Here is a 14,823-nt window from a genome sequence, read left to right as displayed (position 1 = left end):
GGGAGGCCTTTGGGAGTCTCAAATACCTTGGAATGATTGTCCAAAACGTTTTGGAGATTTGGAGAAAGACATGATTTCGATGTGGGATCCTCTAGTGAACATAATTGTGCAATTACACCCTGTTGTTCTTTATTTAGAAGCTTTGTCATGCTGTTAGAGTTGATTATCATTCCAGGTTTTCCTTTGATACTCCTCAATTCAACTTCCTTTCCTTCGCAAAAAATTTCAAGAAAAGTTCTTGAAAATTAAAAGCTATCGTACCCAAAGATTGTAGCCATTGGACTCCTAGTAAAACATCAGCACCACCCATTGGAATGGAAATCATTCGGCTATTCAATACATATTCTCCCATGGATAGCTTGATATTATGGCACTTTCCAGAGCAATTTATGGTTCCTCCACTTGCAACCATCACTTGACACTCCGGTGTTGGATATGGGAAGCAATTCAATTCCTTGGCTATCTTACAATCAATAAAATTATGGGTACTTCCCAAATCAATCAACACTCTTACCTTCTTCTTCTTGATATGTCCTTCTATCTGGAGAGTTTTAGGAGTGGTAATTCTTTCCAATGCTTTACAAGATATGGTCGGATTCATTTCTTCTTTCTCTGGGATTGGTTCTTGGTGTATATACTCTTCTTTTGAAATTTCTTGATCCTTTTCTTCCTCCTCTACACAGCCAATGTAAAATAATTTCTTCTCAGCACAATTATGACCTTTAATGTATTTGTTATCACAATTGTAACAAAGCCCTTTTTCTCTTTTTTCTTCCAATTGTTGTGGTGTAACTCTTGTAGGTTGTGGAAGGTTAGGAGAAACAACACTTCCACCTTTATAGTTGTGAGGGGTAGATTTCCTTGTTGCCATAATTTTGCTTTCAATTTTTCTTGCCAACTCGAATGCCTCCTCCAATGAATCAGGTTCCCAAAAACGAATTTCATGTTGAACGTTATCCTTTAAAGTCCCTATGAAGACATCAATCCTTTGCTTCTTTGGAATATCATTTATCCTTATATTCAATTTTTGAATGTCCTCAATGTGCTCTACCATTGAACACTTTTGTTTGAGATTTATCAATTGGCCAAAGAAGGTGTTTTTCTTTGTATCCTCATAATGTGCTATCATTTCCTTGTGAAAATTGACCACGTAACAAGTTGTTTACGAGAACAAAGCCCTTTATACCATAAAAATTGATCCGGTTCTAAATATGAAGATGCAATACATACCTTTTGTAACAGTGGTACACCATGTAGATCAAAATATTGCTCCATATGAAGTATCCAATTTACCAGATCCTTGCCATCAAACTTCCTCATATTGCCTTTTCTTGATTTTAGGAGTTCGATCTTGAAACAAATATAACTCTGTAATTTCGGCTCTTCCAACTCTGAAATTTCGACCTGCAATAGCCCTCTGTGTCCTCTTACCAATGCCACCAGTCTGATCAAAATTGGATTCTCTAAGAAAGAGTTATGCACAATCTCCCAAGATTGCCTAATTATATACCTTTTCATAAGAGCTAACTTGTATGAAGTGCCACGTGCCATTGTTTTGACCTTCGAATCTGAAAAATATATACAAGAAACTAAAGTCTGTCCTCTTTCTGTAACTTCTTATGAAATTTCAATCTGATGCTCAAAACATAAGTTATGACTATTTTCCCCAGGTCACCTGCTTGGAGTGAAATTCAGGAGTCTGCAAAAAGGCCAACTTCCTCAGATCATATCTCCACAAATATAGTGCGCAACACTCTGAAATTCGGACCCGAGGTTCATAATGATTTCGTCCCATGTGGGTTTTTTTTTAGCATCTGAAACGTCACAGAAAAAAAGATAGCGCAAATTCCACGATGACCTGTTTGGAGCAGCGAAACCCTAGAATTCAAAGCTCTGATACCAAATGTTATGAAACCAGCTCACAAAAGGATAGAAAAGATAGATCAATGCCTTAGAATTCAGCCTCTTTGAGGGGGAAACCTCCTTTACATTACACAAATGAACAATTCTTGGATGATACAAATGAAAAAACCTCCTTTCTATATATAGGAGTCTAAGGGGTGATAATATAATCAGAGCAGACATAACAATAATAATGTAAGTGCATAATAATAACAATAGTGGGCTTCTATGGGGCACAATAGTAACAATACGGGGACTGCATGGGTACAACAATATAATAAGGGGGTTGTACTAATAACAATAAGGGGTTACACTAGTAGTATAGGGGCCTAACAACATTCCAATTATCAATAGAACCAGATGATAATGAAAAGCAGCAGGATCCTACTGATCCTTGTAAAGTATAAGGGAATAATCGTACAACTGCGTCTTCTTCTACGACTCCATTTAGGTTTATGGACAACATGAAGTTGTTTATATGTTCTTCAGAAGGAAGACCATCATTGGGGTTGAATTTTGGCAACCATTTTTCTGGATGAGTAGGTAAAGAATGTAATGGTCCTGCCATTTGAACAACTCTTAGATTTTTCCATGGTCTTTGAACCATTATGGGTATTTGTGTGGAAGAAGATGCACCAGTGGTTGAAGGTGATTAGGTAGAGGAATATTGTGCTCCTGTACAAGTGTAAATCATGATCTTAGATGGTGAGGAAATGATTGAGTTTGTGATGAAGATGATGGAATGAATGTGGGAGTTTGTGGTGATGGTGAAAGGATCTCACTATGAGTTTTAGACTCAGATTTCTTACTTTTCCTTCGAGGAGGAGGTAAAGGAAATTCAAATGGAGGAATTCCAAATTTCTCACTCTGTGATCTAGTTAATCTTCGAGAGGAAGGAAAACATGAAGAAACATTGGCTTGAGATAATTCAGATTCCTCTTGAGACAGAGAAATCCCTTATAATTTGTGAATTAAAGACTGAACTTCGGGAGTTTCTGCAAAGGAAGGATGGTCTAATTTATTTGGGGAAACACTAGTGGATTGTAAAGATTTTTTCACAACTTCATGTTTAGGTTTTGGCGATTTAGAATGTGACCGAGAAGTTGGAGGTGATGGTGAGGGAGTTTTACTCTTAGAATGACTTTTTGATTTAGATTTGCTTGCCATTCACGGCCCAGGCCCTCATTCTAGTGCCAAAATGTTGAAGCCTCGAAATTCGTTGCGACAACATGAGGTATAACCACCTAGTCCGGACCTTGAAAGAATCTCCTTTTTCGTTTGGTGTAGTGGCTCCGACTAGGGATAATGGGACCAGTTTCCCAGAAAGGATTGATTTGATAATGATGTTGGGGTGATATAAGATATAACGAAGAATGATTTAACTAAAAATGATCTAATCTAAACAATAAACACATGCATCTACTAATTCTATTGTTTATCTTACTATATATACTTGAGAATAATCTAAGATATGTGATCTACAGAGATGTCTCAAAGCAACTGGTAATGAAGATTATTCAACTGCTAAAAGAAATGAAATCGTGAATGATAATTGTTTTGGCTAAATAGTTAGACAAAACAATTGAGAAAACTTTATCGCATATAGTAATTGTGCATGTATTCAATAAGGAATTAGAGCTGAAACATCATACAAAAGTGCAATAATGTAGAACTATAACTCATATTTCCTACATAACACAATATAAGAAAAAGTATTGCTAGTTCATAAATGAAACACAATCATAAGATAAAAGTACCATATATGAAAGGTTCTGCTCATGAGATCAGCAATATTGATCCACTTTCTTCCAATCAAATATACCCTAAGAGTACAGAAGTGCAATTTCAGTAGAGTATGCTTCAATATTCAAGAAAATTAGATCCTGTTCCAATTATTTCATCAAAACATTCACAAAAGTACAGAAGTGCAATCTCTTGCAAATTGTTTTTGATAAAATTTTGGACCCCTCTCTAAATGCATGAGAGAGGTTTAAATACTATAATACATATTTCAAAAATAGATTATTACAAAAAAAGCTGAGGAGGTTTCAAACAACCTTCCTCAGAGTAAGAAAAATAAAACTAAAAATAGGAAATAAACTAATGACAAGCTTCTTCATTTTGAATTGTCTTAGTCGACCACTTGGTCTTTGAGATTGCAGATATCCATCATTGGTTTCACCTGGGGAGGCTAGCCAATTGTAGATTTTAACTGTCCTGTGAATACGACATGTGAGAGAGTTGGCACCATTTTTTGTGCAGAACTAGTTAAGCATTGTAGAGTCATCCATTGGATATGTGGTTTTACCAAATACTGTAAGTATGTCTCCCAATCAAGTTTGGACAACTGTTTGATTGCTTCCTCTTTGGTTTGGGTTGTTTCTTTCCACTATTGTTCTAGTTGTCTGATGTCTAGGAGAGCTCCTAGTATGCATTCTTTAACAAGGTTGGCACTGTGAAGATTTTCATTCATGCTATCAATTATGTTGTTTTTTGTACCTGTTGCTGTTGTCATTGCCCTTTCTGCCTGCTTTAATTGTGTATCCCAATATGCAAATAGAATGTCTTTATGGGATTCTTCTATCTTTGGAAAATCAACTTTTCTTCCTTCATCAGATTCCTACCAGTCAATAAACTCTGAAATATTTTTATAGATTTCTTCATATTCAAATCTTAGATCAATCACTTGGTTAGTCAATTTATTACTTGTTTCACAGTAAGGATTGATTTGTGAGATCTTTCGGCAGAACATCTCTTGTTGTTGTGTCAATAGGGAATTTAGCTTGATTGCTTCTTTAATGAACTCATCTATCTGAGGGTTATCTTTGAATTTGTCTACCATGGCCTGCATTTGGAAAATTTGTGAGTCTTTCTCTGTCATGCTTTCTTGGTGTTGTAACCTCATTTTCTCAAAATCCCCTTGAAGTTGCACTACCTATTGTTCTGCTTGCCGATTGGTACTCTATTTCTCTTGTTCCAATTATTGTTCCAGCAGTTGTATTCTTTGTTCTTTTTCTTTAAGCAGAAGTCGGACTTCTATTGCTTTATCAATGGTTGCGGTGGCATAGGCGCTTGCAAACTGTGACAACTTTGTAAGGTTCTTAGATGGATCAACAAGAGTGTCTTTCCATACACCTTCCATTTATTTGTTCTCAAGAGTTGCAACAGATGTTGTGTCTAACTTCCTCTTCTTTCTTTGTCTTTTTACCACTGCCTTGTGTTTAGGGTTGTAAAATATGTCTAGCGGAGGTATTTCTTCGACTTTCAAGACAATTTCAGAAGTAGGGAAAGTCAGGATGACCTCAATGTCTTGAGTGTTTGTGACACCTTGCTCTATTATCTCTGGATTTGTTACCTGTTGAGTCTGTTTGGGGGTTTGGAATCCAGATGTATCCTCAAGACTTGTCCCTGTTTGGAGCTTTTGATTGAATTTCTCCCATTCCTTGTCTAGATCAATAAATTGAATCTTCCATGTTTGAGTTGATGTGGAGTCAACCTCTGTATGTTTCTTGGCCAAGGCATATTCATTCATTTCCTCAATATTTCCTTCTTTATTTTTCTTAGAACCTTTATTGGGACTTTCTTCTTCACTCTAAGATTGATTCTCTGAATGTTCTGACCCCTGAGTTGATCTTTCTTGTGACTCTTCATCAGAATTCTCCTTAGAACTTTCCTCTAGGCTCATGCTAGGAGTAGGTTCTCTTATTTTTTCAATCTGTAACAGGTCCAATGGGACCTTCAACAATCTTTTATTTCTATATACATGGAAAGAGTTGATGTCATCTGGGCTTCACTATAGCGATGCTAAATGTAAGACCTGTGCAAATGATTCAACTCCCTGGAATAGGTCATTAAATGGATCGTCTTCATGAGTAAATTTCCTGATTTTAACCATGTTGGTGAAGTCTTTGGCAACTTGGTTTAGGTCATAATGTCAACCTAGAATCGTGGCTAGTTTTAGAAATGTAATATTCTCCATTTCTTTCGCCGTGTGTCCAAAATCATGCAGCACGAAAGTGCCACATTGCAGTGGAAAGGTTGGCCAAATGGAATTTTTTATTTCCTTTAGAGTTTTGGTTAAAACATTCCCTATTCTCTGGTAAGCAATCTCTCTTGCTAGTAGTTTGTGTGGAACATAATATGGGAGGACATGTGGAGCTGCAATGATCCCAAAAACTCTGATATAAGTAAATGTTTCTTCACCAAACCATCTTGTGACTAGAAAGATGTCTATCTTTACCTCTTTGGAAAGCTTGGGGTTGTTTTATCAAAAATGGTTTTATAAATGGGTAACATAATACCATGGAAAATTCTGTAGAAATGGGAACTGAACTGGGATTCCCATAAAGTTTTATGATACACATGGATGGGGAGAGGGTTATGTATAGTCCACTTCCAACCCATGTTTGGAAATTGTGAGCAAAAACATATGGCGTCCATTACATAAGCGCTCATGTAAAAAGGGGGAATAGTTCATGAGGAGACAATTCTATTTTGCCTATATTCCCTAATATCCATAGCTAGATTATCTGACAAAATATGACTCCAATTCATAATCATTACGTTAACAACTACATCAATCAATGGAAACCACTCGATGGAAAATTTGGTACTATCAGCTTTCCAAAATAGTCTACACATCATCGTAGTTGTGAAATTATGTGGAGTCAAGGGGGATGAAATTGGGTACATACCGAATTTCTCCCATTTGAATTTACCGGAGCCCGACCTCCAGTTCTGCATAACGTCCATTGCGTCCTCGTTTTCTTTGGCAAAATGTTCAAGGAAATCTTTATCATAGATCTTTTGAGGCTCTGGTAGATGGTACATTTGGCGTGAAAGACCCTATAACTTCATGTCTTGAATTTATGAAATCCCTCTCTAAAATATTCACATTATCAATTATCCATTTCACCATATCTATGTATGGTAATGTCTTGGGCCTTGCAGCTATTCTGTGTAGAAACGAACATGCTGCCTCAAAGTAGGAAGCCTCAGATGATACTTTAGTGTCAGCTGTTGCCTTAGTTTCCAGTTGATCTATTTTTGTATGATTAGTTTTTATGTGCTAATAACAGTTACAGATTTATAAATATGTGTTTGGTTATTGCTTCTTGTGCCGAGGTTTCATTAGCTGTTTGTGCATACAATCATGTAAATTTCCTTAAGTTTAAAAACACATTCATGAGAAAAATAGCTTTAGAAACAAATATTGAACAAAAAACATGTACAGTGCAGCAAACCATCAAAGACACACATTAACACAGTGTTTTGATGAAGGAGTTCACCCCTCCTGGGCTACATCTCCTTGGTCTAGCTTCTATAGCTTGGGCCTTTATATTAGCTTAATGTGGCAAAAATGTTTATTACAAAGCTTTATGGCTCCTGATACCTACACCAATGTGTTCAAAATGTCAAAATTAGCCAAGCACACCTCTTTCTGAGCTCAATTTGGTTGAAAATTGCTCAAGATATGCTTCATTCAATGTATCCCTAGGAAACCCCGCTAAAACTGGAGAAGACTACAGTTAGCACCGCCAAAATTGATGCGCCTCCAAAACTGCCTCCATCCTAATATAAAGATTAATTAAGATAAATCTGGATTAATGGCGCTCTAAGCACACTTATCCGTTAGCTCTAGCCCGAGTTTATATTATGTGGTCATATGGTGAGGGGGTGCTATAGGATAAAATGCATGGTGTATGGAGAATGAAGATACTCTCAATGGTCTTCCTAGGACCTTCGACAGACTGTAAGATTATCTGTAGCTGTCACAAAGTTACATGCATGTTCATAAACAATAACTAACTATCAAAGTAGGAGAAGTAGATTACCTCAAGCCTTTGTGTAGATTTGCTGGAGAGCACAATGCAGCTAGGTGGAAGTCCCCTGAGCCGGCTCCAGATCAAGTCCTGCACATAGAAGAGACAAGCATAATCACAACATACAACTCTGATAACTAATACATGAATACATAAAAGAACATCTAGTTACACATAACTAAGATACTCATGCTAAAAGGTATTAGACAAACAACTGAATGAATGATAGTACCAACACCATGAAGTAGATAGTACAACTGTAGTTCTATATTAATGTTGGAAGAGTGATTACAACCATATGTTGTATCAGCCTTCCCTTACCCCTCCAGCTTCTCTCTCTCTCCCCCTTCTTACCAACTTCTTAAGATTTGAGATAATGCTCAACAATCAAGTATCCTATCCTTTCAAATGCTCTGACCCTTATCACCATAGCCCTAGCTTTGCTTATGTAGAAATTGAGTTAGGGTTGCCAAGTTCCTCCTTGAGTTCCCTAGGGTAAAAGCAATGAAGTTGCCATGCTTTTCAGCTCTTTCCCATTTGCCTCCTTCATTAGGATTAGAAATCCTCCAAATAGGTCGAATCTGGATGTTTCCTTACTTTTCTTGAGTGATTTTAGGAACAAATATCTAGATATTTATGAGTCAATTCGTTCCTTTGACCCTTAGAACTTCACTAGGATCCACTAACGCTGTTCCCGAACTAGCAACTTGAGTTAGTTGGGTCACTAACACACCCTTAGGCTTGCAGAGAAGCTTTATAAAGCAGGTTGTCAGTGCATAGCCAGCGTTAGTGTGGAAACAAGGCATGTGATCTTGGTCTTTGCTTCAGCTATCATGTCTTTCCCCTCTAAGTTGATGAGGAGGTCAATTTGTTGTATAACAGATGCCCCCTAAAGTATGAGATCAGAGGCTGCGATGATGGCCGAAATACTTTACTTAATTGTAATTTTCCTTCAAAAAAGAGAGAGAGGATCAGAGCTTCGAGTGGTACGGGAAACCTGATACAACACACACACACACACACACACATATATATATATATATATATATATATATATATATAACTACTAAAATCATGTCCTGAGTCAGGTATTCCCATGCTCAGTGGCTATGTCAGAGTGCCTTTCTCATAAAAGAGATATGACGGTGTTGGCCACCGATAAGCACAATGTGGATCTGGTGTCATAATAGAATCATCCTAATAAGCTGTCTCCAAAAAACAATATATGTAACTTGGGAGAGGAAACAAGGCTGAGTGATGCAAGCCTCTACCCAAGGTCTTGATTTCCGCTTCACCAAACATCATAGAACGATACATGTGAATATATTCATTGATGTCGAACATGCACGAAATCATCTGATTACCAGTCAATAATGGAGATTGTTAATAGACGTGAGGAAGGATATGCTTGATGGGTTGATGGAGGAAACAAAAGGTTAACCCTTGAACAATAGAAGGCACGACAACTGTTTTAACCATGCAGCACTAGACTCATGAACACCGAAGAGTGTTAGGATATAGAGATGCAAGAACATCGGGGTATTTAGGCTAAACTCATAGGATGGTAGGATTCATATTGAGAGGCCGTCACAAGGAAGGTTTATCTGAGGGAGTGCCATGTTCAAGGGAACTAATGCTGCCAAACCATGCTTTCTAATACTATATGCAGTTGTCTACTCTCCCCATCTGATTAGTTTAGTGAGTCAAGACAAGTAAACTCGCCGATCTTTTCATGTTTTTAAGAGTATGAAAAGGACCGCAAAAAGAACGACTCTATACCCTATCTGATTAGTTTAACGAGTCCAGACAGGCAAACTCATTGATCTTTTCATGTTTTGATAGTCTGAAAAGGATCGTAAAAAGAGCGACTCTATATCTTGTATGTGTAGTTTAATGAGTCTAGACTAGACAACTTAGTGGTATTTTCATATTTAGAGAGTTTGAAAAGATCGTAAAGAGTAACTCCATGGTGGTCTCTTTGTCATAGTTGTTAACAGGGTGCGACAAAAGGTTAATAATATACCCGGATCAGTTACTTTTCCATGAGTTAATCTATTGAATCGAGATAAAGAGAAACCTATGTTCAATGGATGTCTACCTCATTTTGCTATGAGTATGAGGAGACAGAATAAACTCGTTTTTCATCGTGAATTTTTAATGAGTCACACGACGACAAACTCAATGCCTTCATCAAATTTTAACGAGTCAAATGAAGAAAACTCAAGGTAGCTTTTTCAGTTAAGTGAACGAGGAAAAAGAGGCAAAAGAACTGCTCATTCCTCCTTCGTATATTTTAACGAGCCCGAAGGGGGGGGAAAACTCGGGGATTTTTCAATTTAAGAGAAAGAAATGGTCCCAAAAAAGCAAGTGCTCTGGTTGCTGCCGTATATGTTTAACGAGCCCGGTGACAAAAACTCTGGATTTTTATGTTTAATGAGCGAGAAAAGTACCTAAAAGAATGCTTGGGTCATCTTTATAAATGCTTAACGAACCTAAAGACAAAACTCGAGATTTTTTTAGTTTTATGAGTGAGAAAAAAGCACCTAAAAAGAATGCTCTAATGGTCTTTTTTAGTTTAATGAGCTAGAAAAAGAGCGAAAAAGAGTTGCTCAGACCATCATCGTATATGTTTAACGAGCCCTGTTAGCTTTGTTGGCATTTGGCCCAAAAAAATGGATCCGAAACACTCCTGAAGTCTTCAAGAGTTGATTAAAATCATCCCAAGATCGAAACAATCATATGCCAAAAGCGCTTAGAAGGGTGGAAATACGCTATCGGGGGGCTAAAATACTCCAAAACAGTGAAAAACAGAGTATTGCAGGCGCGAATAGAGCAACACCCAACTGCCATTAGAACTGGCCGATCCACGGCCCAGATCTAACCGGCCAAATCGCAATCAGCCAAGCTGAAGGGACAGTAAATTGGTGAGTCACATCAGTAGTCGCGGCGGTGGAGGGCATAATCTATAAAGCCCCGACGTTGAGCGATCTGCGATTGCGATTAGATCACATCGCAGCGGAACATTACCAAGGGTCAAGGCCCACATCACATCACAGGTTCACAATCAACAGGAACATACTTCGTGTTATATGAACACCGTTGGCTGGAGCAATATGTGATTGCGATTAGATCATCGCAAGATTGGATCGGAATATTGCGAAGGAGCAAGGCCTCTATGCAGGTGGTAACGCCGATTGCGATGAGTCCCGTACTTGAAAGGGTTCAGGAATGAAATCCATAAGATTTGAAGTCCGAAGGGAGGCCAATTTTCAAGTTTCCTGTGTTTTAAGTATTTCAAAATACAAGGGGAACAAAGGGACCACGTCTGCTGTGGTAGATGACAACAACCCAGAGGGCAGAACCGATGAGAGAATAGGCCATGTTTAAGGAATTTTGAGGTCCGAAAAGAATAGAGAAGGGTGGGATTTACACAGTTGCAGCGTTTTATGTATGAAATATAAAACATTCCTGGTTATCATTTGAAAGAGACTGTTGCAGGGATTTCATAGGCCCGATAGCCACTCCATTTGCAAGATCAGGTGGCCAACCATCCTTAGAAGCATCGTGCAGAAATGTTACATGCCAGAAGAGGGAATTGACCGGGATATAGCAGCCGGCGGACAGATCCCTAAAAGGGAAAGAGGGGGCCATAGCACGCTGCAACCCGAATCAAATGAGATCATGGAACATCAATGGTCCGGCCAGCGCAATAGCCATCTTAACAAACATTATGGGGCATCTCTGCCACAAGAGAGATCCCAGGCTTCATAGCAAGTTGCCCAAAATATCTGAATATGGTTAGTCCTCTGTCAGAAGAAAAAACCTCTGTGCCATGCCTGCCTATTGAGGGAATCAAATGGTTAAGGGACAGATCAGACAAGGTTAAGACTCTGAGCCTTCTAGAAAGATCAGAAGCATTGTAAAGGGCCTATAAAAGGCAGAAAACTAGATGTAACAAGGGTTCAACTTTTGGAGACTATTCCTCCGATGTTCCTTCAAGCTTCTCATCTGCATCCTTTAGTAATACACGCTTCTTTTGCTGTTATACGTTTAATATCCATTCCTCTTCTATTCTACGCTTGGAATTGTACAGTCCATTCAGGTTCTTTGTGTATCCAAGGCCAGATAACTACCATCTTATCTCTGCTTTGATATACTAGATTTGCAAGCTTCTTTGCTGCACGTAGCTAGCTATTTGCATATGTTGTCATATATGTAATCTGTTGGTATGGTTAAGCATTCTCCATCTATCCATTAAATGTGAAAACTATTGAGCGTTAGTGGTTTGAAGCCTTGTGTTGTTAAGAGCGTTCATGCATGTCTTGAGTGAGAACATAGTTGAAATGGTCATCTGACTTATTCCAAATCATCATCCATTCCAATAGTTTAGAGAACAATATTGAAAATTATATGTTACCAGTTATCTCAGAGATACAACCTATGAGAATTTCCTGGAGTGCTAACATAATTGGCGTCATTTATGGGGAGAGGAAACTGAAGCTTAGCTTCCCTGGGAAACACACAGACCCAGCTTTGATGATAGACAAAGTCTAGGCACATTTTTGGTTGTAATCATCTATCTGGCGACTCTATTGGTGTTCGAACCTCTTGGTGACTCCACTTCATAATTCTGGCTCAGTTTGTGAGGCATACTCGGAGAAATCCTCAGAAATCACAAGCTGACCCAGTACCTAACCCTGAAAAGACCATCAAAGAGAAGAAAGTATTGCAGAAAGGAGCATCAGGTTTAGGTAAACCTAAACAATATTCTATATCTCTTCAAGAAAATCCTGCAATAGAACAAATACATGTTGAGAGTACAGATTCTAATACTAGCAGTGAAGAAAAACTCTCAGAAATTCATAAAGCTCCTTATTCTTTAGTTTCTCCTTTTGTTGTCAGCCCAAAGGGAACCTCACCTCCTATCCATCATACTCCTTTGGTCTCATCAGTCACTCCTCAGCCTTCTGTCATTCAGACTTCTAGTACTCTTTTAGTCACCACAACTATGGCAGGTCCACAAGCACCCACCAAAATGGAAAGAATCATAGCTACTAGGTATGGACCTCTAATACTGCCCACTCCTTTGAATGCTATGCCCACTGGAGAATATCAGAAGTATATGCCTAAGTTCACTGGGACTGAAGGTGTTACTGCTGAAGAACACCTTGAGTCATTTTATAGCTATGCTGATAATCTGGACATTAGTGAAGATGATGTGTGGATGAGAGTCTTTGTCCAAAGCCTAGATGGGGAGGCTAGAAAATGGTTTAGAGAAAAAGCCCCAAGATCTATAGCAGATATTGAAGCTTTAGATGATGCATTCCTAAAACATTGGGGGGATAAGAAGGATCTCCTCTACTACCACACTGAGTTTGGAAACTTGAAGAGGGAAAATGGGGAGCTGTTGTCTGATTTTAATAAGAGATTTAACCACATGTACAACAAGATACCGACAGAAGTAAAACCTACCACTACCTCTGCTAAACTCACCTATGCTAATGCTTTTGATTTTGACTTCTGCCTACTGTTGAGAGAGAGGTGATGTGCTACTTTGGCTGACATGTAGGATGCAACCTTGGAAGTAGAATCAAACATCATGGCTACAAAAAAACTCAAGGGAAATGCTGATAGAAGAAGACAAAGGGGCGAGTCTTCATCATCCTCTGATCCTAAGATAGATAAAATGACCAAAATGATCGAGTCATTAGCCTCTGAAATTTCCAAATTAAAGGTTGAGCAGCACCCTAGGAAAGGGAGAGTTCCCAATACCTTTGCTCCTAGAAATCCAAATCCATATAGAAGAGCTAATGAACAGTTGCAGATATTGCAAAGAAGCAAAGATGCCAATGAAGACCAAAGGGTGAAGACCCCTTTCCAGAATGTAGTCATGGAGGAAGAGCAGTTTGAAGAAGATGATGAGATCCATTGCCTTGAAGACAAAGGCAATGCTTCCTTTTTGACCGCAGCTGCCTATGAAAAGTCATTATGCAATGACCAGACTAACCAAGAATGGGGTGGTGAAGCTTTTCTGCAAGCTGAAGATTAGTGCAGATATAATCTGCAGCCGAAGATGAATAATGCCAAGGAAAATCCTGTTCAAAGGGCTGCTGACCCTGCAGTACAACAAGCTAATAAGAAAAAAAAGTTGGCAGTTGATCTTATCATCCTCAAAGCTCCAACTCATGAGGTAAGAGGCCTTGACAAGTCCCCTTCTCCTTTCAGTTTTCAATCAGAAATTCAAAAGCTAAGAATACCTATGCCTCTGATTGAACTAGTGAAAAGTGAGTCCTTCAAAAGATCCATCCTCAAGGCTCTTGAACCTAAAGCTATCCAAGCCTCCACCAACTGTGTAAATCTACAAGATGACAAGCCAGCTGTTATTCTCAGCCCAATGATTGAAAATGGTGAGGACAACTTCCCATCATTCTATGTCTCTCTGAATATTCATGATAAAATCCTCCACAACTACCTTTTGGACACTGGAGCTAGTCATAACTTAATGCCCAAGGCTGTCATGGACAAGTTGGGTATCTACATCACTAAGCTTTATCATGATCTGTTTCTTTCGACTCTAGAAAATTGAAATGTCTAGGATTAATCAAGGACCTAGCCATCACTTTATCTCAGCTGTCTATGAAAAGCATGATGATGGATATTTTGGTAGCATATGTACCTCCCAAATTTGGCATGTTACTTTCCAAAGGTTGGATCAAGAGACTAGGTGGATCATTACAAAATGATCTGTCCTATGCTACTGTCCCAGTTTTCAGAGGGGAGAGCAAGAGATTATACAGAGAGGCGTAGTTGGCTTACATCATCAGCAACGAGAAGAATCCCACTAATCATCCCATCTACGCTGTTGATACTGATTTTGGAGAATGTATTCTTCATATTGAAGAGTCTGAGTTGGCCTCCACGCAACTCAAAAAGCCAGTTTTCCAAATTGCGCAGGATGGAAACCCACAGATTTGGGGTATGTTCTTTGATGGGGCTTGCTCCAAAGAAGCTGCAAGGTAGGTGTATTCCTTGTGTCCCCAACACAAGAATACATTCATTTGTCTTTTAAATTAACCTTTCAGGTCACAAACAACATAGC

Source organism: Pinus tabuliformis, chromosome 8, assembly GCF_031772625.1.
Source record: "Pinus tabuliformis cultivar Carrire ecotype Pingquan chromosome 8, CPIR1, whole genome shotgun sequence".
NCBI lineage: Eukaryota > Viridiplantae > Streptophyta > Pinopsida > Pinales > Pinaceae > Pinus > Pinus tabuliformis.
The sequence above is the reverse complement of the archived record's forward strand: the minus strand, read 5'-3'. Positions refer to the sequence as shown.